At 44.6% G+C, this 21432-nt stretch overlaps 1 long non-coding RNA gene across 1 annotated transcript in view; it reads left to right on the forward strand.

The window, feature by feature from the left end:
• The first annotated feature begins 343 nt into the window (after nt 1-343).
• The window catches only part of LOC116906965, an 87659-nt gene continuing 66570 nt past the window's right edge, over nt 344-21432 (forward strand). Inside the window, exon 1 of the long non-coding RNA XR_004388788.1 lies at nt 344-564. This is a non-coding gene — a long non-coding RNA (uncharacterized LOC116906965). The remainder of the gene's footprint in view (nt 565-21432) is intronic.

Genomic DNA, 21432 nt, shown 5'->3' on the forward strand with positions numbered 1-21432 from the left:
AGATTAAATTAGTTATTTTATGCCCAGAGCCCTCAGGAAATGGGTGTTAAAATTGTCATCAGAGCTAACAAGCTAGGTTTTCTCAGGTAAAATGATAACACGAGATAAAGTCTGTGAGATGCTCCGTGTGTCCTAGGCACTGTGTAAAGCACTTTTCATAACTAATCTCAGTTAGCTTCTATGAGGCACATTGTGGCTGCTTGTGGTCAATGGCGATTGCACCCCCTCCAGGATTACATCCTCTCCTGCAGTGGCTGGTTAAAAACTACACTTCCCAGAATGCCTTGCAGTTATAGTCCTCGTGTGATTTTGATTCATCCATTTGGAAGTCAGAACCGGAACTCCTCACTGAGCTAAGTAGGGTGATGAGTTTTAAGTGAGCTTTACGTGTTCTAACGCATACCCAGATGGTCTAACAGTTTGACTCTGGAGTCAGCGGTGATAATGACAGATTCCAAGACTCTCCGTTCCCCGTGTTCTTGGATTATTCCCGTGGTGATGTGATCCTGCGCTCAGAAGTTTGGACAGTGGCCTCCTGTTTCCCCAGCTTTCTGACTGGCAGATGTAAGTGTCCTCTTAGTTGGTCGGTACACGGATAGCGTTTGGAACGTTTTACTATTGGCTGAGGCGCCATGCGTCTTTCAACAGTTATATAAGTACCCAGTCCCCTGTATTCACTATGTGCCTGCTTAAAGAACCCTAAGGAGTGTTCGTGTTACCTCCAGTGAAACCCTGATGTAGCCCTTTTATAGGTGAGAAAACTAAGGCAGAGATAATCACATACATCATCTAAGTTCGTAGAACCAGTGGGTACAGAAATGGAAGTTTGCTGGATTTGATGCCTATTTGATACTACCCTCCCCACCCCCAACTTTCATCTCTTACTTCTCATTGACACTTTTAATGTGTTATGAAATGTGATGAACTCCAGAGGTGTGGAAGCTGTGAGCAAAGCAGAGGACTCTTTACTCTAGCTCTCCTGACGTGTAATCGACAGTACGATAGTTATAAGTACATGCACATCGCCGTCTATACCCTGCTACTGGTTTGCATTGGAAAGAGGCATGTAGCGAGCTGTTAAAAGTACACGGTGTAAATCTAACGCAGGTTGTGAGGGAGCTGGTGGCTAAAGGGACTCATTTCAAACGTTGATGGACATATAATTCAGTGGAAACACTGATAACAAATGGAGGAAGAAAGGGAGGGGAGAGTGAGTAAATGGGCTGACATCGTTCTGTTTTATGGAACTCTTTGATCAGTTAGTTTCCTGGCTACCCCACCAGTCCCCAGACCAGAGGCTCTAAGTGACTTCATCACATCCGTCCCCATTTAGGATTCTGCCCTAAAGAAAGGTAAGCTGTGAGTAGGAAACTTAAAAAGCAGTAAACTGCCCCACTGGAAATTCTTTTCTAGTGCTGAGCGGGGAGGACTTGGTGGCTGGGTCACGTGAGACATCTGATCATTGCTGACAGAGGAAGAAAGCTCTAGAGGAGTGAAGGATATTCCCAATAGAGGTGTAATCTGCTGTTGGCAGAAGAAGGACTCCAGGGACGCAAGCATCTGATGAAGCTATGGGAGTGGGACTGGGAAGACGGCCCCAGGATGGAATTTCAACTGCAGGTTTCAAAATTGAGAGTGGCTTGAAAGAAATACACTCAAAGTTAGGGATAAAACCAGTCAATAATAATGAATAATTGTAGAGACAGACCCAAGTTTCCTGAGGGATAAAGTTTTATTTTCTTTAAAGATTAAACGTTCAGACTATAGATATCTCTCTTTCAACGTGCGTTTATTTAAAGAACAACCTTCTGCAAACTAGAACTACTCAGTGCCCAGATGTGCAGGCTGTGTGCTTATTCCCCACACAACACAAGGTTGATGTCCTAATTGCTCTCAGGGACCCAGGAGGAAAAAAAAAAACAAAACAAAACACATGGGCCTTAGAGTTGTGGATCTATAGATAAAACTGGTAGAGACACCGCAAATTCTACAGAAAACCAATAAAAAATTAATAGGAAATCACTTTTAACATTAACATCTATTACATTTTATTTAATTTATTTTGCTTGCATAGGTGTACACATACATGGGAAGGGTTCACACATAACTGTGTGGAAGTCAGAGGACACAACTTGCAAGAGTTGGTGCTCTTCTTCGGTCACGTGGGTCCCAGGGATCAAAACTCAGTCAGTATGGGCAGAGGTGCCCTTTACCCACTGAGCCACCTGCTGAACTGTCTTGCTGACCTGCTTAATAGGAAATCTTGAGGCAAAAGTGGTGTATTCATCAGGTTTCTCTACAGAAACAGAACAGATAGAATGAATCTATACGTATAAAAAGGAGATTTATTAGAGTGGCTTACAGTCTGTGGTCCAGCCTGTCCAACAATGGCTGTCTAACAACAGAAATTTAAAAATCCAGTAGATGTTCTGTTTGCAAAGCTGAAAGTGTCAGCTGGTCTTTCATATACACCTGAGTCTCAAAGAAGTAGGCTCTATTGCCAGTGAAGGAATGGACTTGCTGGTGAAAGCCAAGCAGGTAGGCAAAGAGAGAAAAAGGTTCTTTCTTCCATGTCCTTTATGTGGGCTGCCCGCAGAAGGTGTGGTCCAGAGTAAAGCTGGACCTTCCCACCTCAAGATGCAGATTAGAAGTGGATCGTCCCTCTTCAAATCACTTAATTAAGAAAAAACCCTCACAGGTGCATCCAGTCGCCTGGGTTTTGGTTAATTCCAGGTGTAGTCAAGTGGAAAACCCAGAAAAGCCATTGCAAGTGAACTTGGAAGATGCTCGGGTGAGGTAGACGTCACGGGTGGATGGGCTTCGTTTGTTTTAAGAAGCAGGGGTCTGTGATCCTCTCCTGTCAGTTCAACAGTTGACATTCTCAGACACTTGTCATGTATCAGTGAAGCGCTCTCCTTCAACCGCTCAACGCAATTCAAATTGTAGAAACATGATGGACACCTACCATCTATCCGCACGATATATACATCCATGTTCTACTACGTGCTGGGTTCAGAGGGCCACCAAGACATGCCAATCATATGACTGAGACAAGAAACCAAACATAACTAAAGCACTTTCAGCTGCTTCTTCCCCTCCCCACTCTGAGGGTAGAATTGCTCCTTCTCCGTCCCAGTGGCGTATGTGACTGGCCAGTGGAGTGTAAGGGGAAGGCATGCGCATCACTTTGCAGCAGAAGCTCTGAGAGCCAATTCTTGCCTTGCCAGTCTCACTGTCCTTTCCTGTTATGACTCCTTTGTCAGCCTGGTTCCTGGAGCTGAGCAATATAGAATTGATTCCTTGAGACTTTGAGCGTGAGCGGGAAAGAGCCCTGTGCTTCTGTCAAGAGCAGTGTCTGAGGTTACTTCTTCCCATAGCATCACTTAGTCTAATCTGACTTTTACGAGGCGGTTCTATAAAACTAACATTTATTGAGTGCTTACTATATCCCGAGCATTGTGCTGAGGGCTTTATGTGCATTATCTCGTTGAAGTCTTGTAAATGCACCACGAGATGTATATATATGATATTACTTCTGTTTTATGGATGTTGAACCAAGTCCCGGAGCTAAGTGCAAACCATGGTGTTATTTTAAGCTAGAATGGAATTTTCAAAACTTCTTTGCCTAGATACAGAACCTACAGATTTAACTACTGAGATGACTCAGTGGTTAAGAGCACTGACTGCTCTTCCAGAGGTCCTGAGTTCAATTCCCAGCCACCACATGGTGACTTATAACCATCTGTAATGGGATCTGATGCCCTCTTCTGGTGTGTCTGAAGACAGTGACAGTGTACTCACATAAAACAAATAAATCTTTTTTTTTTTTAAAAAAGGCTAGAATGGAATTTTCAAAACCTGTTTGCCTCGATATAGAACCTACAGACTTAACTACTGTCTCAGTCTATTAATGTGTTTCTGAAACCAAATATCTGACATTGAGACATATATCTAAAGTCTTTGTGGCTGGACAATCTAAACACTGTGATGCTGTGAGATCAAATCCACTCTGGAGATTAGCCTTGATCCCATCAACAGGTGGGTCATGTGGCTCTTACCTCATGCCCTACTTGGCACAGCCTAGAATCACCTGAGGAAAAGGTCTCAATTAAGGGATTGCCCAGACATGATGGACATGTCTGTGTGAGATTTTCTTGATTAGTAATTGATGCAGGAGAGCCCAGCCCACCGTGGGAAGCACCAGCCTGCACTGTATAGGGAACCTAGCCCAGCATAGATTGGAAGCAAGCCAGCAAGCAGACTCCTCCGTGATTTCTGCTCTGGTCCCTGCCATGACTTCTCTCGATGGTGGACAGTGATGTAAAAGTATCCACCAAGTTCATCCTGTTCTCCCCTGAGTGGTTTCTGCCACAAGCTTTCACAGCAACAGGAAGGAAACTCCTACCCCACTCCGAGCTCTGCCTCTTAAAGTTCCCGCCACCTCAATCTCATCACACGGGGAACCCAGCCTTGACTGACACACATGAATCTTTGTGCAGAAAAATCCAAACCATACAGACTATCGTGCCATACAATTTTAGGTCAAAAGTTTTAAGATTTTTGTTTTGTTTTGTTTTTAAATAGGCTGTAAGACCCCTGAACATTCTAAGCATGGGGTGTTCGGTGCACCTTAGAACTTCTTGGGAAGAGACTTATGGAAAAAGTGAGAATTGCAACAGAGGCAAGTGGTAGAGAGGGAAAGAGACGCTGTAATGTTCTCTCACCTATTTAAAACAGGGAGGGTGAGGGAAGAGAGCTCATCTGTCTGGGTGAAATAGAGCAATGCAGTGGCTATGCCAAACCTGGAAATTGGTTTAGTCTACCCTGAAGAGCCTCACAATCAGAAAGTGGTGATAAGGCATTTACCCAAATTACTATCATAAGTCAGGCAAGCTGGAATCCTCTGTAAACGTGGTAAGATGTACCAAGGGAAGATAAAGCAGAAACCTCTTCACCATAGCAGGTTGAGGGTGTGAAACAAGGAGCCAGCTGCAGGAGAGGCAGCACAGTGATGTGGACCCCTGAGCACACTCCAGTCTCTGTCCTACTTCTGAACGTGCTGGTCAAGAAATAGCCCAGCCAGATTAATGCAAGATGGCAAGAGAAAGGTCTCCTATTGCCAGTGACCAGAAGGGGTAGTGGGACACCAAACTGTCTCTGCACACTTTGTCTCTGAGGTACTGGTTCCATCGCGAGTGACATCACCACAGCTTCTTCGGTGGAGTCAACACATGGAACTTGGTCTCAGGATCTCCCCTACCAACTTCAGAGATTCTGACTTAGGTGCTCCAGAGTGTCAGCCAAGAGTCTTATTTTATTGTCCAGCAATCTTGTTCTTTCAATATTGATACTCTTTGAACCTTATTTAGAAACCTAGTCCACAGTAATATCAACGAAAACATGTCTCTGGAAACCAAGGAAAGCCAGCAATAAGAGTAACAGAACTATAGGGAGTAATGGGTTTCCTAAAAGATATTTATATTCCTTTGGGAATGTAATGATGAAAATAAGAAGTAATCCCAAGGTAGACAAAAGGTTATCCATGGGCGTGGGAAACATACCTGAGCATGTTGGTCATTTACATTTTTGTTGGAGAAATTCAAATTGTCATTAGATTTTTCAAAGAAGATAGAACTCAAAAATGTTTAAGGTCATTCAGTGCTGCTGCTGTTGTTTGACTTCCAGATTAGTGCAGGTGACACAGGAGAGGGGACACATCAGAGAAACAAGACGCCTGCTTGTAGCACTGTTTTTGTTTTTTGTTTTTTTTTTTTTTGTTGTTGTTGTTGTTGGGTTTTTTTCCCCCTCAGTACCTATGGGCAAGGGAGGAAAACAGTGCCAGAGAGGACAAGCTCATCCAAGGCCTTGGCCTCAGATGCCAATTATTCGTAATGTTCTAGAAGCCACGGGGGGTTTGGAGGCAGAAAAACAATGTATGGGATCTACGCTTCTGGAAGATAAAACTCTCAGGTGTGCAGAGAGACGGGAGGGGAGACAGAAGAGTAGAGACAGCCGGCAGCAGGCCACAGTTGGCCCTAATAAGAAGGTTGAATTAGTAGAAAGCTGCAAACAGCATCAAGGCATGCAATGCACTTGACCCTCCACATCCTCTGTTCCACACTCAGAGGCTCAGCCCACCGTGGACCTGAGTATAATTGTATCAGTGTGGTGTAAGGGCTGGACTCGGACTCTTGTAGCTATTCCCTAGGTGATCCAATATAACAACTGTTTGGCCACCATTGATATTGTCTTGGGTATTACAGGTCATCTATTGATTATGCAAATACCCTATCATCGTAAGTGGACTAGGCATCTTTGAATTCTCACATCCATAGGGTTCTAAACCTAATGCCCCATGTAACTGAGGGATGACCGTAGTTAACAAGTGGACGTAGGGTGGAGTCAAGATAACAAACCAAAGTTGATAGAGAGGAAAACGTACCTTTTTCAGGAAAATTTGTTAGGTGTAAGAACAACTAACATGTACTGAACCACGACTATGCCTTGGGCAGTGACAATGTGACTTCAGTACATTTACTCTTAAACCCCTTTCACAGACCTCTGCAAAGCAGACGATTTTATTTTCTTCTACTCTTGATGAGGAGATAGAGACCCAAAAAGTGCATGTCTGAGGACCACACAGCTAAGTCAGACCGGAGTAGAGCCTGGAACTAGAGCCTATAAAAGCGTGAAAAGCTGTTTTCTTAACCATCACATTTTTATTTTATTTTTATACAAGTCAGCATGAGTTCAGATTTAGACTTATTTCAGTACGCCATTTGAATGTCCGTGGGGCAATGTCTTCAATGCATTTGGAACATTGGAAATAGAATTTGGAGCAGTGACCCGAAAGGGAACTGGAACTGGGGAGCTTAGGTGGTGGTAAGAGAGCAGAGGACCAAGTGTAGGACCCAGGGACCATGCTTGAGGGAGGGGAAAGGAAAGTCAAAGGCCAAGAAAGTGAAATCACAGATGCAGAAAACTACGCAAACCGGGTGCTGTTGTACAAGCTGGAGAAGGAGATGATAGTGAGAGGGAGGTGATAGCAAGGGGAAGTCACAGAGGAGGGGGACCCCTTGAAGCTGTCAGTGAAGGATAGTGTGGTAGAGAGTAATTCAAGTTAATTATTTTATAACAAGAGTCGGGAAGATGTTCAAGGTGACTGGGTAGTGGTGAGAGGTAAGGGTGACAGTGATGGCATTTACAGTGGCTGAGAAGCAACAGCCCGGTGGGCAGTTTGAGGCTGTGGCAGGTTCAAAAAAGAGATTTTCGTTTGCTTTTCTGGGTGTGACACCAGGATTTTCATGATTAATCTAGGCATATAAAGCACATACACACACACATTCACACACACACACACACACACACACACACTCTCTCTCTCTCTCTCTCTCTCTCTCTCTCTCTCTCTCTCTCTCTCTCTCCAAAACAGTCTTAAAATACATGCCTGCTGTTGGGCCCTGTACCTGGTAGTATCTTTGCTTAGAGAAGTCATTGCTGCTTCTCCTTTGCCCATGGAGGCCTTGCTGGTATCCCAGATCCCCTCGAGATCTGGATGATAGAGTTACCTCTCGGGTTTGTCACTGGATAGCTTTATTACTAGCTTTCAATACAAGTTTTACTAAGTCCAGATAAGCAGAGAGGCTAAATATCCCTCTTTGGGGCCAATTAAATAAGACTGGACAGATCTTCCCTAACCTTTGCAGTCATTTGGCTCTATTATCAAAGAGGTTAGTTAGGTGACTCATTCAAAGTCAGACAGCAGGCGCTGAGTCAGACCTTAAACCCTGGTCTCCAGAACCAATGCTTCTCTGTCTAGACCTTAAAGAGTACCTTGCATACAGAATGTCGCTGGGAAGTTTGTTTCTACAAAGACTTTCCATGGTCTTTCCAAATAACTTACTTTGGGTCCCCTCCTGAGTATAGGATAAATTCTCTCCGAGATGTAGCATCCAGGTACAGGTACTGTGACGGTTCCAAGTCACCTGGATTGAGAAACACTCAGGTGATTGTTAAAAGGCAACATGGGGTGTGTTTTAAGGGTGTTTAAGGGTGTTTTAACTGAGCAGGTCAGAAGACTTGTCTTAAGCACTGTCATAGATGGGGAGGAAGGATAGAATGGAAGCAGGGAAAGGGTGGGGGCCTGGCACATGCGCTGTAATGCAATCTGTTTAGTTCCAACACACACACACACACACACACACACACACACACTGAGTGGTGGGCTGCGCCTTCTGAGTGTGTCAGAATGCTCCTTCCTGCCATTGTTTTCTCTTTCTTTTAAAAAGTCTTTCCATTTTCATATTGTGTGCATGTGTATATGATAGTCCGAGGACAGCGGGGGAGAACTGGTTCTCCCTTTGCATCGTGTGGCTTCTAGGGATTGATGACAGTTGGCAGGCCCGTGTCACAAGCATCTTTACCCACTGGGACATCTTTCCATCGTTAACTTGCTTTGCTTAGGTGTGGTGGTTCGACTCCCACAGACTCATGTGTTTGAACATTTTGCCTGTAGTAAGTGGCACTAATTGGGAATGGCCTTGTTAGAGGAAGTGCGTCACGGTAGGGGCGGGCTTTGAGGTCTCCTATGATCAAGCTCTGCCCTGTGTGGAATCCAGTCCCCTTCTGCTGCCTTCAGATCAAGATTTAGAACTCTTGGCTCCTCCAATCCCACATCTGCCATGCTTCCCACTATGATGATAATGGACCTAACCTCTAAAATTGCAAGCCAGCCCCAATTAAATATTTTCCTTTATAAGAGTTGTTGTGGTCATGGTATCTCTTCAGAGCAATAAAACCCATAAAGCATTAGGTATGTGTTCACAGCGCTAGAAAAGTGTGTCAAACTCAGACACACTAATGTGTCCTGGTGTTTTTAATCATGGCTATGTGGTTTTCCTTCTGCAGGAGGTATTAGTTTTCTATTCTTTCTGCAGCACATCCCCACAATGCAGTGATTTAAAGCACAGTAAGTTTATCATTCCCTTCAGGTTCCAGGGCAGGAACTCTGAAATGACTCTGTGCATCCACTAAGGAGTCGGGTAGGTCTGGTTCTTAGACAAGCTCAAAGAGAGAATTCATTTCCAGTTTGCTTTGGCAGGCTTCCTAGCTGTACCTCTCTTCCATCCTCAAAGCCAGTAGCTGAGAATTTTCAAAGCTCTTTGTCTCTGATTCTGTCTTCTATATCACCCTGGCTTCTGCTGCTTCACTTCTGGGAGGATACCTGGGATTTCTGAGTGACAAAACCCCAAGTCTGGACTCTTCTCACCTCGAGAACCTTCACTTAATCACATTGGCAGTATCTCTATTGGATATGAGGAATTTATTCTCAACCACACTGTCAAGCAAGTTCTTAAGTGGAAATGCATCTACCCCCAAGGTGTCTCCATGCTACATCCTGTAGAAAGGCCATTAATCAGCCTATCACAAGAATAAGGAACCAACAGATACAGCTGTAGCTATTGGTCAATTAATCAATTAGCAAGTATTTACTGGGCATACTGTGTGTCAAGTCCTACTATGAGAAGAATGGGAAATATATGTCCACACAAGACTTGCTCTCTTCACTTAAGACTCTCCTGCTCAGAAACAATTGGATTCTAATCCTGCAGTACCTGCTGTAAATGCCGTAGGGCTGCAGAAGATACTCTCTGGAGTTGTATAGGTTGGAACAGTCTATGAAATTTTCATGGGGAAAATCCAAAAACTTAAAATAGATGTGTAGAATGTAGATGGAGTGGGAAGGAACAAAGCAATTGAAGTGGATTGTGTTCTGGGAGTCAGAGTGCGGCCATAGGAACGGAACAAGGCTAAGAAACAGATTGCCTGGGATCAAGGGTCACAAGCCAAAGCCAGTCTCCCATCTCCTTTTATAAATAAAAGTTTTTATTAGACCAGCCATGCTTACTTGAAATATGATTTCTTTTATGCTTTAATGACAGAGATGGACAATTCTAACAGAAATCAAATAGCCCGGAAAGCCTAAATATTTTACTGCTAGCCTTTATAGAAAAAAACAAAACAAAACAAAAAACTGACCACCCTTGCCCTACGCAAGGAATACTCATCAAAGCCCTTGGCAAGAGAAGACACAAGAAAAGGCCTAAAGCCAAGTATCCCAATGAGGGGTCTGGCCCACCTGAACCCCATTTAGTTTGGGTTAAAACAGTTTTCTGTTCTCAGCATTCCCACTGGACCCGAAGGTTTCAGACCCTTCAGATTTTGTAATAGGTGCCTCGTTTGGGGGTTGCAGGTGCTGACAAAACAGCTCTCACCTCAAAGAAATTTAAAAAAAAATGGCTTCTTCTAGAACCAAATATGAGCATTGGTGGTCCAGGGACCCAGACTTAGGTCTTTTGAGTACATGTTCCAGGGAGGTAGCATTGAACTTTTTATATCAACAGAAAAGAGCCAGATATCAAGACCCTATCAAACACATCTGTGATGACATCAGGTAGAGTTCTGCTATAGGCCTTAGGTGCTGGTCTCAACACTCTTAGATCTTTGCTTGGTGGGAAATCACATTCCGGAAGTCTTTATCTGTCTGGCAGGATGGTAGATGGGGGCAAGGGATGGCTATTTAGTAAACTAAAGACTGCCCAAGAGCAATTATAATTCAGCTCAGAAACTGCAACATTCCAACCCTTCACCCCATTGAAGTTTTAATCTTTAGTCTTTGCAGAAGTCACCTCTTTCCAGGCCTAATCGTTCTCACTTGCTAATGGAGGTGTGCTCAGGAGAGAGGTGTGGTGTGGCAGGGATAGTACAAGCAGAGGTCTGGGTGCTTAGTTCCTTGGGCTCCTGGGTGGATCATCGCTGGTTCCAAGCCTCCCTGTCTCCTCATGGAATGTACAGGGGTGGGCCATCATAGCTCTCACCTGCTAGCCAGGGCTCTTGGAAAGGTCTTTAGAATGACAGCTGTTTTGGGTGCAATCCTTAAAGGAAGTAGCCTGTCACTGCCGGCCCACGCTCCCATAACCCTCTCAAGGGCACAGATGCACTGGTTCGTGTAGAGGTCAGCATGTGCCTTCTGGAAGACTCGGATTCAGTCTCCCAGCCAGTTTGCCTCATCCCTTGCTTTGGAACGAAGTTTGAGTACCAGTCACAATTTCCCTAAAAGTCCCTTCTACATCAGAAGGGGAGTGGACCAGAGGAAAGGCATGGATTATCTACCGGAAGCTTCTTTGTTCTGAACAGCTGAGCCTGCTTTGTACTCAGACTACGGAGAAAACAAGAAAAGTGGGTCTCTGCCATTCCAGGAACCGTGAGTCAGATAGAAAACTCAGCACAGACATCAATGTTAAATAAAAAGAGATGACAGCCCTGATCAAAGGGGGGGACGGGAAGTATGACAGGAATTTCTGGAAGGAAGGAGGTAGGTGCGAGGTGCAGGCTTTCAGAGAAGTTGGGAGTGCGCCTTGGCGAACAGGGCATTGGGTTTGGTCTTGAGAAGTCAGTCTCATTTCCTTTGGGAGATGGACGTGGAATATACTCCAGGGGCTAAGGGAAAGAACGGTAGAAGCGTGGCATTGTGCTTATGAGTAACAGTCCGGAAGATAAATAAATATTAGGAAGTTAGGGTACCGAGATGCACATCTGAGGTACGCAAAACTTCAGAGAGAGAATCATGCCTGCCACAGAGTCTCCCTGTGCACAGGAGACCAATCCGTCAGTATTCAAATGCACACAAGATAAAAAGCCAGGTATGAGACAATGTATGGTAATTGCCAGATGGGTGTTATAGACAATTACTGCTGTGCCCTGGTCCTTCCCAGCAGGGATGGCTCTCTGATGGAATGTTTGTTCTGTTTTTAAGTCAGCTGTGTTTTGACAGGACATCACCGGATTTTGCAGATGATCACTTCCGCCTGCTCCCGTTGAGCAGTGAAGGAGATGAGTGTGCTGTGTGGCCACTCTGTACAGCTCCTGGGAATTCTTCTCCCATGGATTCTTTCCACCATTCTTTCTTGTCCTGACCGTAGCCTCTCAGAATAGCCTTAGCTGGTGCCTTGGGCTTGATTTAGGAGGTTTATGTGGACTGGCATCGAAGTCCGGTAAACGATGGAGACAAGCAGAAAGATGAGCACTCAGCTTATCCACTGTCACCCTGGACTGAGCAACATGTATCCAGAATAGCATTGGCTTGACAGTGTGCCAGGTTGTAGAAATATATGGTGGTGGACTCACTGACTCCTTGATCCATGGCTATAGTTCGGTCATCTTAAGATTTTGCTAAAGGAACACTTCTCCTAGACCCAACAACGGGGCTCTGGAACTTAACGGTCCTCCATAGTGGAATCTCTCTTCCCTGTGTGCACCTACAAGGAAGAACTTAAGAATCATTATGTTTGCTTTGGGCTTTCTACAGAGATGTCTACTCCTGGCCGTCTGATAAAAAGCTACCTGTACTACCACATCCACCCTTGTTACATTCAGAGTGCAAGCCATGGAGGTATGAAAATTCTCTGTGGAAAAGACACATGGAGAGAACAGGGTGAGACACGTTGCCAATGCAGAGTTGAGACTGTGTTCTGGTTGGAAGACCCCCTTCTTAGGCGTTTCCTCAGCTCAATGTTTTCTTATCCAGAGTCTCGTGGGATACTTTACCAAATTCTGTTTTCCAGAGATGAGGGCCACGGGGTTCTTGTAGCTTATACCACATGACGCTCTTCAATACAAGGTGACCTGGGGCATTGCCATCAAGAAGTGACCAGGTGAAAGCCATGAAACAGAGGTCAGAAAAGGTCAGCAGCATCTACCTGCATCTCTTGAAAGGCTTATTTGGGGACCACTCCTTCTTGAAGTACAGTTGCCATGCTGTGAGGAACCCAAACTATATAGAAAGGCCAGGTTGACAGTGCCACCTGAGACTGTCCACCACGTATGTCAGCCTGTTGATGCCAACCTGCAGGCAGAGCTCTCGGTCACTTCATTCCAACACCAGAGTCTTCCAGTGAAGGCCAAGGCCTGTTGCACCATATACATGCCCAGTAACCCTGCTCAAACTCCAGACTCACAGAACCTGTTAAAATAAAGTGTTATATTCCACTCCACTAAGTCCATGATGGTTTGGCACAAGCCATCTTGGGCTTAGTGTTCAGTGGTGAGCAGAAGGTGGAAGGTATTAGAAGTAATTTTTTTATGGTTCTTTGTATGCCCAGAGTGCTAGGAGTTTTTATTTTAGATTCGGTGGGACAATGGCAAGAGCAGTTCATTCAGCCATTGGTGTCTTTAGTGATATGTACCACAAGTCAAACACTTGGCAGAATCAGCTGGTCAATGAGTGATAAGAACCCCGTGTATCTGAGTAAAGACAGCACATAGTAATAAAGAAGGCATGATCATACAAGGTTTGCCTGGTGGAACTAAGGGGAATTTTGTTTGTGACAAGAAGGTGGGAGAGTATGACCATCAGATGTTCCACTGAGGCCGTTTGGCAAAGAAAGGCAGGAGGAGAAGGATGGAAAGAAGTACATGAGTTCTGTTCAGGAAGGAGACGAGTCTTTGTTGGGAGTGACTGACTATGTCCTTGAGTTCATTAATAGAGGGCTAAAACCTCAGGATGAGTCTGACTCTGAAGTAAATAGTGGATGATTTAAAACACCTATAAGGGCCAGGCATGCTGGTGCACTTGGGAGACAGAGGCAAGCGATGTCTAAGAGTTTGAGGCCAGCCTGGTCTCCATAGCAAGACCTTGTATCAACCAATCCATCAATAAATACATAAATAAGTAAAACACATATAAAGAGTTTTTATACAACTCCTTAATTTTTTATATGAATCAATAAGCAGTGATACCCACCAAAGAGAGCTTAGAGATAGAGGAAACTGGCATGTTAGTATCTTCCGGATGTTGTAACAGGGTACCGTATACTATGTGCCTTTTACAGCAACTTATTATCTTCTAGTTCTGAAGAATAGCAGTCTAAAATCAAGGTCTTGGCAGGGCCCTACCTTCCCAGGAAGTACACTTCAAAGAAGAATGCCTCCTTCCCTCAGACACAGTAAGCCTTGTATCCCCAGACTTGTGACTGACTCACTTAAATTTCTACCTCCCCCTGCCTACACCCTTCTCTCCTGTGTGTCATGTGATTTCCTCTCAAGGAGCCAGTCACTGGACATAGAGACTACCCACTCTAGTCCAGGAAGCCCTTGACATAACCATGCACATTGGCAGAAGTCCTATCTCTGAATGAAGCTCTTCATTCTCAACAATTCTAAACAAAACAAAATTAATCTCTCTATCTATCTATCTACCTATCTATCTATCTATCTACCTATCTATCTACCTACCTACCTATCTATCTATCTATCTATCTATCTATCTATCTATCTATCTATCTATCTATCTTGTGTATGTAAACTCATACACATTAAATAAACAAAGCAACTAACTAACCAACTAGTGAACGACTAGCACATTTGAGGAAATGAGAGGACATAAAACACTAGTTTGTTTTCTCCTTCCACCAGATGGGTCTGATACTCAGGTCAGCAAACACCTTTACCCTCTGAGCCAACTCACTGGCCCCTTCATTCTGTGTGTTTCTCGACAGACATGAATTTGAAAGAGACCCCATTCAACTCACCACTCAAGTTTTTGTTAAATAACATCCAAATTAAAACTTCAAAGGAAGGAGCACTCATCTAGGACCTTGTGGAACTTGTCTGTTTGTCTGTCTGTCTGTCTGTTTGTTTGTTTGTTTAAGATTTTATTTTATAAGTAGGAATACTTTTTCTGCAGGTGTTTGTGGTGTTCACAGCACCCAGGAGAGGGAACCAGATCCCCTGAAGCTGGAGTTATGGATAAAGGCACCATGTGGGTGCTAGAACTCACACTCAGGTCCTCTACAAGAGCGCTCATAACTGATGAGCCCTCTCTCCAGACCTGTGTTAGTCTTGTTTTAACATTCTAGTGTACCCAATCTTCTCTTTAACAATAGCAGATAATAATTATTGGATATTTTATTTGTGTCTCTCTCTCTCTGTGCTAACTTCTTCGCATTTACTTAAGAATTCTCTGACATTAGTTTCCATCACTAACCATGTTTTCTAGGAGGGGGAATAGAGTCTGTGAGACCATGCACGGCTGGCTTATAGCCATCTCATTAGTGACTGCGATGAGGCCCCAAGTCAAGACCTGTTGACTGAAAGTCTGATAGAAACGTGTGATTGCTGATTAATCCATATTTATATTGTTAGGATGTTTATATTAACACCCTAATTGGGTGGAATATGTGTATTAATCAAGAGATTCCCGTTCACTCTTGGGAAAAAAATGTGTTCTCGTCAACATTCGCAACCTATGGACCTCATGGTACCTGTGGGGACTGCAAATGCACTGCCTTAGGGGTGTGACTGGGTGACAATGTGAGAAGGAGTCGAATTTGCAGAATGAGTTTATTTTCCAAACATCTTTGTTTCCATTCAACACATGCAAAGTTGCCCTTGTGTTCAGCTGAAAGGAAAGTCGCAGGTGACCGGAGGGCAACTCCTTGTAAATGATTCTTATAACTCAGTAAATTTTGTTATTATTTAAAACCTTAGTTCTTACATTAATTTTGCAACCCAGAGGACACACGGCGATGTCTGAACGATTGGAGTAGAGTGGGCACTTACATCTGGGGAATAGAGGTCTGCGACAGCATGCTTGGCATTCTCCACTGCTAAAGACATTCCCATTCAAGAACAAAAGAGTACCTGACCCTTGATGCCAATAATACTGAGGTTGAAAGCCTTGGCTCAACAGTGGCGAAAGGTGCTTAGAGGTCCCATTGCTAAATACAGGACCCATTGCTAAATACAGGTTTGCTCTCCAAGCAAACCTCTGGTGCTTAATGAGATATTTCATGACTCCCCCAAGCTAGTGGCCACTTGGTCATGGTGATAGCTATTTGGGGTGATGGTTAATAGGATTCGAGCACTTGCTGTGTTCCAAGCACTGTTCTTAGTGCCTTGCATACACCACTCAGTCAGGAACTCCTAGCAAAGCTTCATTACCATCCTCACTGTACGTGTGAGAAACATGCCTAAGGCTACAATGCCAGTGGGGGCACAGTCAAGGTGCAGTCCCTCGCCTCCATTTCCAATCTCTTTCCTCCAGCAGTAGGTCTGGTGAGTGGGAATAAGGCTCCCATTTAACAGATGGAGGACGAGAGACATTCGTGACAGAAGGAAGCCGGCACATTCCCGTGATCATTCAGCAAAACCACTGTCATAGAACATTCAGTCTGTAGTCTTTCTAGTTCATAATGCCGAACATGGGTTTATTTTCCTTTTTTATTGATAATCTAGTTATTTCAGATAAAGACTAAGGTGAGTGGGTTAAACGGATGATCAAATATCAAGATGCCTTCAGGAATGGCACATTAGGGAATATATGTTTCCGTTCTGTGATCCAAAGGTGGCAGCCAAGCCGACAGACAGCTGAGTTGGAAGACCCAATGTGGAGAGAGAAGTAAGATGTGTGGTTTGTCTCAGCTCGAGTATCATAGTACATACAGGACCCTTAATGTGTTTGTATTTTGGGTTTCCTCCTGGGCCAAGGATTTTAGGGTTTCTCAACCAACCTCATCATGAATATATAGTTCTCTGTTGGGACCTTTCTTATGTGTTGTAAGATAGTCTCCTGGGCCTGTGCCCAATAAATTCTGGTAGTACTTCACCCAATCTAAGATTATCAGCGATGTCTCCAGACATTGTCAAATGTTCCTGGAAAATCACAATTATCCTCAGTTAAGAAAGGTACGCTCTGTCGTTGTTGTTGTTGTTGTTGTTGTTGTTGTTGTTGTCATTGTCATTTCATTTAGTTTTGTTGTGTATCTCAGACTGGTCTTGGTCTCTCTATGTACTTCAGGCAGGCCTCAAACTCATAGCAATCCTTCTGCCTCCACTTCCTAAGTGCAGGATTTACAAGGATGAGCCACTACATCCAGATGTTTTCTAGGCTGAGTCCCTGGGGGCAGAGCTCGAGTGTCATTGCCTATGACAGAGCTTGCATGGGAAGAAAAGCACATGAATGTCTGGATTGAAGACTGGCTCCTGTCTGGTCAGAAAAATTAGAATTTCAGGGAAAATGCTGGAGAGACAAATAGAGAAGAGGAGACAGGGAGAAATGAGGAGGAACAAGAGAAAGAGGAGGAGGAGCAGGAGGAAGAAGAAGAGGGGGAGAAGAAGGAGAATGTGTCTGTTTCTAGATCCCAGTGATGCAGTGGGTATAAAAAGAACTCTGGAACCCAGGGCAGAGCTTCAGGTGACTTCACTTCCGTTTGCACCAGAAAACTTGCACTGTTCTTGCAGTTTTGCTGCTTAGAGGGAGCTAGGGTTATCTTTGCATGTGAATATGTATGTACGCATGCGTGTGAGTATAATTACCCATCACTGATTAATCTTCAGACTGAGTCAAGCATTCGCTGCAAATCCTTGAAACAAACAAGTCTATTTATATTTTAATTTTTTTTGGATTTCAGGTTGATTTGTCTTTCTTCTGCATATTTATGAAGTCGTTGATCCCATGGTAACCTTTCCCTTACCTCTTGTGGATCAGAAGGAAGAGAGAGGGAGACAGACAAACTGGCTCTGTCCCTTACCTTCCCCAGATGCCACAGCACTCCCTGTAGTTCTAGAGGACAGTGAGGACAGCTCGAGAACAGAGGCAGCTTTTTTCAATTAAGGTGTAATTAATTAATTGGACCCCCTGCCCATGGCTGTCATTCTTCTTTAAGGTGACCTCCACTCTTGCTGAGATCTGACTTTGGTCCTGGATTCCTTTCGCCTCCTCGTTATCACCCCCTTCAATCTTACTCTGTCTTTATTAAACCCCTATTTCTCCCAAAGGCCCTAATTTCTTCTTAAGTAGTTGAGACCTTTCTATAAAATTGATCAGCGCACTTGAGTTACTGGGGAAACACTGCGGTCTTCTTTGCTTGAGTATGTAGTTCACAGATAGGAACAAAGCAAGTATGAGGTCAAGGGTAACATGGTGTGAGGTTGGCAAGAAGATTGATAGATAGCCTAGCCCCTATACTGCAACCCCAGTGTGCATCCATTAGCATGCTTCAAAATGGCGACACATTTAAGCAACTGGATCCAGTAGCTTCGGTCCGTGCCAGACACTGCTTAGTGAATGCTTTGATCAATAGGAGATAATTTTTCAACAAATAATCTCATCAGCTGATCTCTGTGCAGGAATATGCTTCTGAATCCATCAGTGTTTAACTTGGCCATGTGGCTGATTTATCTTGGCCTCAAGGTTTAAAAGGAGAATACTTTCTTGTTCCTTGCTGTGGCAAATGGGCTATTTATAGTTGTGATGCTTACAGATGCCAGATATGCTCGTCACCGCAGAGCACATGATTTGGGAAGCTGCTCATCTAAGGAACATGAAGAGACACATCCTCTCGGGTATATCCTCATCCAGATGAGTATATCCTAGATCAACAGAGTTCTAGCTGACCATCAGACCTCTAAGCAAAAGGAAAAGAGAAAAAAAGAAAAAAGAATTCTTGTGGTTTTGTGGAAGCTCATTGGGCATACAGAGTTCTAGCTTGGGGCCTTGACATACCCAGGTTCACCAAAAGATGCCTTCAAGGCATGAAGCCTGCTACTGAGGGGCAGATCTCGGGGGCCTAACTCCTGCACATCCACGGCATCCACACACCAGCTTCGATCCCTTAGGTTACTGTATAATGATTGTGGTAATGACAGTGTGCTGTTTGAGTAAGTCTGTGTGCTTCTCAAGGAACTTGGACACGCTTTGCTTACCTAACACATCAAGACTATAAAGCGATATCTCCAAGCCCATTTTACAGGTGAGAAGACCGGATCTGAAGTAAACAACGGGCCCCAGCCACAGACGGAAGCTCTTAAATCTGATTGAGATCCTACATCACAATAAGTTGTCAGGAGACAAGTAGGCCTCCGCCTTGCTCCTTGGTCCCATTCCCCCATCCCTGTGATCTTGGGGCAGGCACACAATTCCTCTGTTCTGTCAGTATTCGCTCCTAAGTGAAGGAGGTGGGAGTGCAGCGTTATCTTGCATGCCTCCTGCCCTGCCCCGCCACCTGTACCCCCAGCAGGTGAATGTCTTCACTAGTGGTCTTGGGACATTGTGCAGATGGGAAGCTCTGTTTAGGAATGTTGGTTTCACTCAAGGATCTTTTTCTCTTATTCTTTGAAGATTTCATACCCATTCAAAATGGTTCTTGATCATAGCTACCCTCACCTTCTGTCCATCTCTCAACTCCCCACTGCGCCTCCTAGTCAACTACTCGCTTTCTCTGTGTCTCTCTTTCTGTCTGTCTGTCTGTCTCTGTGTATGTGTGTGCATGTGCATGTATATGTGTCTGTAAAACCTAATGAGTCCAATTAATCTGCTTCCATATACTCTGTGTGTATGAGAGTATGGGAATAAGGTCATAGGAAAACTACCTTTCCCTGAAAGGTGATTCTGTTCTCTCCACCCCCGGTAGCCATCAACCACCCGTGGCTTCCTCAGCTATGGAGTGACTTCTTGTGAACCTTCCGTGAATACTGACTGGCGTGGTGTTGTGCAGGCAGCCAGAGATGCAGAAAAGTCCTGGAGGCAACATCCCTGTCATGTGCAGAAGCCCCTGGTTGTCAGCAGCCTCCCCTGTCCTGCGGCTCTACCTTCCTTCTGCCCCCTCTTCTGAGATGTTTCCTGAGTCTCTACTCAAGGATCCTAGCACACACTCACCGTAGATGGCAGCAGATGTTAGCAGGCTCTCCCTGGGACAGACCACCTGCTGCAGCTTTAGGCTTGGAGTGCCACGGCTACTTAAAACAGAGCGTGGTGGAGAAGCAGTTACAGACAGCAACACTTTTTCATGCAAACAGACAGTAGGCAGAGTTTAGCTGCTGGCTACAGGATGCCCACCCCTGGTTTGTAGACGAATGGAGAAGAGACGGGGACACAAACTTATAGCACAAAGCCTGTATCCGCTTTGAAGTCACATCCTTCAGTGAAGCTGCGAGGAAGCTTTCCCTTCTTCCTGCCCTTCTCCACACCCACCTCTCCGCTGAGTCTTTCTTCTTTATATTCTTTCCTTTTAAGTCTCACTTCCTTTATAAGAAACAGATTTATTATTTTTATGTGTGTGTGTGTGTGTGTGTGTGTTCACCACATGGGTGTGGGTGCCCAGAGAAGCCAAGAGAGAGCATTGGACTTAGACTTGGAGTTATAGGCAGTTGTAAACTTCCCGATAGGGAGTTGGGTACCTGGATCTGAGCTAGGGTCCTCTGGAAGAGCTCTCCAGCCCCTTACGTCCTATATAAACTAACGAACAAGCAAGAAACCCTATTGTTTCTTTCTTGCTCTCTTTACAGTCTACCCAACAAGTATCAACACTTATTGAGCATCTACTTTGTGCCAGGTAGCAGGCCTATGAAGGCTGGAAATCTCTGCCTCTACCCTGAGTTCTACCGGCCCCCTTCCCCCCTTACAAGCTCCAGGTGCCCTGGGAAGGGTCAGGGAGGACAGTATGATCCTGTGGACTGACGGGGTTACTGAACATGCTGAGCCCCTCAGCAGGAGGCAGAAAGGTACGGGGGCTCCTGCACCAGGGTCTCCATTTCAGCACGCCTTTCATCTGGAGTAAGACTCTTTAATTTGTAAACATTAATAACCATTATTATTATTAAAAAGGAAAGAAAGTGAGTAGCCCTGTAACTAATTACTTTAAGTGTTCTCAACAAGGCACAGTTCAGCTCCTTTATAAAACCTCCTGCTGCGAAGACCAGATTGTCATTATGATCGGCTCCTTCCTTAGACCTATTAATTTTACCCAGAATAACAGCAGAGCAGATGCAAGAAGAAGGCTAGCCTGATTAACATAATTCTTTTCAAAGACCATTTCCTCCCTAAGGGCCACCGTAGCGAGTCTTCTATCTTGTCTCAGATCTAATTACATTCAGGAGGATTCAGACACTGACGGGCTTCTCCGCAGATGTCACTTCTCAGATTTGAAGCACACTTCAGGATATGAAACCTTATCAGAAAATCAATTGAAATTAACAATTCCCCTCTCTCTCCATCGCTTTCCTTAGCTAACTCCTCTCTCTCTCTCTCTCTCTCTCTCTCTCTCTCTCTCTCTCTCTCTCTCTCTCTCTTCTCCTTCGGCCAGATTAAAAGTTGTTTCCAAACACCAACCTTTCTCAGGTGAAGAGACATTTCCTGGAATTCTATAAACCTGAAACCTCAAGTCTGTACCTAGCTTTTGAAGTGCTTGACTGAGTCCCCCTGCCTCAGCATAATGAGAGTGTGTGTGTGTGTCTGTGTCTGTGTGTGTCTGTGTGTGTGTGTGTGTGTCTGTGTGTGTGTCCCCAACAGCAGTTCCTGAAGGGCTCTATAAGGTAAAAAAATAAGATAGAAACAGGAGAAACCAGAGTGGGGCTTCCTGCTGCACATAGAAAGGA

This window comes from Rattus rattus, chromosome 8, assembly GCF_011064425.1.
Source record: "Rattus rattus isolate New Zealand chromosome 8, Rrattus_CSIRO_v1, whole genome shotgun sequence".
Lineage (NCBI taxonomy): Eukaryota > Metazoa > Chordata > Mammalia > Rodentia > Muridae > Rattus > Rattus rattus.